Below are 5,000 nucleotides of genomic sequence, written 5' to 3' on the forward strand. Positions count from 1 at the left end.
CTAACAATACACAGGCAACCAGGATGCCAACAGCCATAAGAGACTGATATCATCAGAACGCATAAGCAACAATGCGGAACACATTAATGCAGTGAGAAACACACAACAGGACATTATGCAAAAAAAAGGATACGTGAGGAGTCCATCATTAGTCCAATACATAGTCACTGAGATGGGATGGCTGGCGACGCAGCCTGGTGCCACGCCGGGGCGGGGAGTTTGTGTCGTCAGGGGTAGTGCAGGAGGACCCCGGGTCCTCTGGCGGGTCGCCTGGCACGGCAGCGGCAGGCACCGATGCAATCTCCAGGGGAATGGCAGGTGCCGGGGGAGGTACCACCTGGGGCACCTTCAGGAGTGGAGGACAGTCCTCCTCAGAAGCGTCGTCATCCCCAGAGGGACGGGTGACATCCAGGGTGGAGACTGGGACCTTGTAGCAGTCCGTCAACTTGACCCGATAAGTAAAGTCCCTAAGTTGCGAGCCTGCAAACTTGCGCAGGCCACACCAGAGACCTTCGACAGACACGACCAGGTATCTGTCACGGCTGCATGTCTTGTTCCGGTCAGTGTGGAGGTAGACAAGGTCACCCACCTCAAGCAACGAGGGGGTTAGAGTCTTTCCCCGAGGAGCCTTGGACTTCTCGCTGTGAGCATGGTTCTTCACCCTTTCTTCATGCTGTGAACGTATGAGTTCTTCATCCGCGAGGGGCAGCTGGGTGGAGGTGAACTGGTCTCTCTGTGTCCACATCTCCCGGGCAGATAGGCCACGGGATCGCAGTCTGGAATTGAGGCAGGCAGTCGCCACTGCCAGGAGCCTCGGCGATATGGGACCGCCGCGAGGCTGCTGTCGCAGCAATTCCTCACCCAACTCTTGTACAGCCTTTTCAGCGACAGGGTTCTTGTTCAGGTTCTTTGCCCGCCCCAGCTCAAGTGAGATTCTATGCTGTGCGAGGAGTGGGTCAGAGGCCAGGGCCTTGAAAGCAGGGGCCGGATCGGTCCGTATGACAGCGAATGGACCGTCAAGGGGCCTTAGTTCTATGCACAGCCTGATGAGTCCATCTCGAAGGGTCTGGCTACCCTCGTCGTCCACCAGCATCGAGACAGTGTAGGACGTCACACACTCTCGTACCACCAGCACAAGTTGCCGTGCACGTTTCATGACATCAGCAGCAAAGGCGGCACCTACTGTAGCTGGGGGCGCAGATGACGACTGTTCGTTGGCGACTTGGGGTGTATGACGGAGGGCCACACACGGATGACAGCCATCTGTGGCCCGGTGCACGGCTTTATCAAGGTCAAGGGCAAAGAAGTACCTGTCGAGTGTTTTTCTTAGCTGGTTGGCGGTGGGGTGGCTGAGCTGTAAGTGCAATGCAGTCACGAGGCCATCCAGGACCTGTCTGGGAACAATGATGCACTCCCGGCACGGAGAGTGGGGTTCTTCACGTTTTACGATCAGCAGGCCGTCTCCAGCTATCGATGCCACGCTGAGGTACCTTTTGACATCCCTGACGTCTGTCATTTTCTTAGATGGTCGGGTCCCCTGGGTAAGATGGGCATGGGTACGGCGTAAATCAGGGCATTCGGACTGGAGGGATCGCCACGCCGTTCTACTTGTGAACGGCAGTCTCACACGACCTGCCAGGACGTCATCAGTGGAGAGCAGTCTGACGACTGAATCCTGGGTGCGCTGCACAAAGGTGCACACCTGGCATGCCATGTCCGTACATTCAGGAGGGTTACGGCTAGCGAAGTCGGACGGAAGGATCGCTGCGCCAGCTACATGTCGTATTGACACTTGGAATCTGCACGCCGTGGAGAGGAATGTAGAGACTCGGGGACTTGCAGAAAACTCGCCCCTGCATAGTTTTTCGAAGGCCTGGACGCACGGCTTGCTGTCTGTGAGGAGGCATGCTTTGGTTGTCGACTGAATAATGTAGGGGCCATAATGTTTGACGGCTGCAGCGATAGCGAGAGCCTCCACCTCACAGGGCAGCCATGTTAACTGGTGGGCACGTAACTTGGCACTAAAGAAACCAGCCAGAGCAAGCTTGTCATTGCGCATCACATATAGTGTGGCAGCTATGCCAGGTCTCCTAACAGCACCATCAGTGACGATCCACAGTTGATCATCCGGGCGGGGTAGGATGACTGAACGACTGGAGGAGAGGCACTCTTTCACTCTGTTAAAGGCACAATGCAACTCTTCAGTCCACGCAACGTTGTCTTGCGAAGTCTTCCCTGCTATGGCGTCGTCCAAGGGGGCAAGGAAGGCAGAGCAATGTTTGATGACGCGGGCCATTACTTTGACTGCTCCAATGAAGGATCTCATGCCTCCCACTGATTTTGGCGGCTCACATGCAGCCAGGGTAGACACGCGGTGGGGGCTTGGCCTAAGCGTGCCCTGGGTCCACACCCACCCAAGGACGGTAGTGGAGTGTGGGTTGATGACTGTCTTAGATGCGGAGAGGCGCAGGTTGCATCGACTCAGAGCATGTAGGACACGGGTCCAGTTGTCGAACAGCTCCTCAGGTGAGTTGCCCCCGCAATACAGGTCATCGGCAAGCTTTGCCACGACGCCCGCCTGTAGCAGATCACCCAGCACGCGGCACATGAGTTCCTCGAGTGCAGTCTCTGAACCGGGCATGCCCATAGCCGAACGTGCATAGACGCGGACTCCGCGAAAGGGAGTGACCACGCCACAATACTTCATGGAGTCGCGTGACAGTGGTATTTGGTAGAATGCGTTCGTCAAGTCTGTGGCTATGAGGTGCCTCCATTGAGCAACTTGGCGTAGGGTGCTGTCGACATCGGGCATGAGGGATGGTTGGGGCTTTGAGTAGCGGCCGACATCAGCAAAGGCGGTCACTAGGCGATAACCACCACTCTGCTTTCTGATGAGGAAGGAGGGGTTGAGATATTCCACAGAAACACCTACATCCTCAGGCGATGGAATACGCCCAGGTGCTCTAGCTCGTCAAATTTCTGTTGCAACTCAGTGAGTTTGTCCCTGCCGTACAAGGGTAAGAGACCTTTGCGTTGTGGTGGCTCGACTGGGCCCATATTCACCTTGGCCTCGAATGGGCCCTCAGCGCCGTTGTAGCCAGAGAGAGATAGCAGGGTTGAATACCTCGTCATATTGGTCCAGCAAGGAGTGAAACCTATCTTTGACGCCAGGAGGGAGTAGGTTGTCTGGGTCTACTTGGACGCCCTTGGAATGCTGAACAGTTGCAGGTCGGACTTGGAGGTGTCGGGCCATTGGCACGGTGGTGTGAGTGTCAGGCACGGGGCTCGGGACAATCACTGTGGAGAGGGGGTCCACTTGGCAGAAATGTTGGTGGCGCTTCAGGACATACGGCTCACCTGACAAGTTTGGGATCCGGATCCTCCCTGCGACGCTGGATACCACTGCAGGGCGGGGCCAGTTGTGTGTGGTCTCGCATTTGGCCGTGTGTGTGTCCAGGCGGGGCTCCATGGCGTAGACTGTGTCCGCTGGAGCATCGGGTGGGAGGGGAATTTCAAGGAATTCACCTGGCCATATGGTGGTCGACACGGGCGGGGCACGCAATGTGATGGTGCGGCGAACCGCGTTCTCTGTGAGAGCCGTGTTCGCGGAGCCGTAGGGGAACACAGCACCATTAGCTAGGGTAATCAGTCTCTTGGCAGGGCGCACTGAAATGTCATTTGAGGACATGAAGGGGGTGCCTGCGAGTATGTCCACATCCAAATTTTCCACAACTAGGCCGTCAAAGTGGAACTTATTGGCACCCCGGTTGAATGTGAGGCGGGTCTCGCCCACCACCTTCATGGGAGAGGAACCATCGGCTTGGTGGGCAGACTGGGAGCTGGGGGTCATGTGAGCTCCAAGGCGGTGCGCAGCAGACAGTCTTATTATGTTGCAGGTGGCGCCAGTGTCGAGGATAATGCGTGCATGGTGGTGCTTGTGGAAGGTATCGATACAGTATATGGCGATTGTCTGACCTGGACGGCACGGGCAGTATGGGGTGGCTCAGGGCATATAGGAGGAGGTGGCTCGTCATCAGAGCACTCCTGGTATGTGACTGGGTCCATGGGGTTTTCGTCGAGCACAGAGACAATCTGTCTGGCTTTGAGCATGAATTTTCTGTCTTGTTCGGGTAGGTATTTGCATGAGCTGAGAAAGTGCACATTATTTTGGCGGCCTGCTTGGGTGCACAGGGGGCATGACTTTTCACGCGGGCCTGGCCGCATTGGCATTTTAGGGGCAGCAAAGGGGAACTGACGGGGTACTGTGCCACTGTATGTGCGGTTAGAGGCAGCTGCACGCATAATTTTGGCATCGTCAGCTGCACGGATTTCAGAGAGTAGGGAATCAAGTGCTTGGGAAATCTCTGGTTTGATAGATGCCAATGTGCGAGTGCGCAGTTCAGTGCCATATCTTTGCTTGACAAGTTTAGGTAGGTCAGTATGAATTAAACGCAGCCAAGTCATGACTACAAAATTTTCAAGGGAATGGGACAGCTCTTCATCCTCAGCCAGGGCAACGCCATGGTGGGTTAAACCGGCTGCTTTAAGGAGGCTATCCTCTGTGAAGGCCATAAGTCGCTGATACAAGTCTTCAGCACGTTCATCAGCTTCTAAATGAATGTCCACAAAGTCAATGAGCTGAGCCCCTGTGGTTTGGAAGCCGTAATGTAACCGAATGGCTTGCCATATGCTCTCAATGGACGTGGAATTTTGACAATGGTGTTACGGGAGATCACAGGGCAATAATTAGCAACTTGACCTAGCATGAGTTCTAACTGGCGGACTTTATGTTGAGCAGTCCGCCTGCGAGCTGCAGGAATTGCCTCACCATCGTCCTGAAATCCTCTGAGAGGGGTATCACGGCTCTTCTTACCCCATGCTGTGCCATCGATGAGGAAAGGAGCGAACACCGGATCCAGTGAGAGTGTGTACAGTAGGTTTTGTTTCCAGTTTTCGAATGAGTTCAGAGTCTCGTGCTTGGTCAGGCACCACTGTTTCGG

The sequence above is a fragment of the Engraulis encrasicolus genome, chromosome 24 (genome assembly GCF_034702125.1).
Source record: "Engraulis encrasicolus isolate BLACKSEA-1 chromosome 24, IST_EnEncr_1.0, whole genome shotgun sequence".
Classification (NCBI taxonomy): Eukaryota; Metazoa; Chordata; class Actinopteri; order Clupeiformes; family Engraulidae; genus Engraulis; species Engraulis encrasicolus.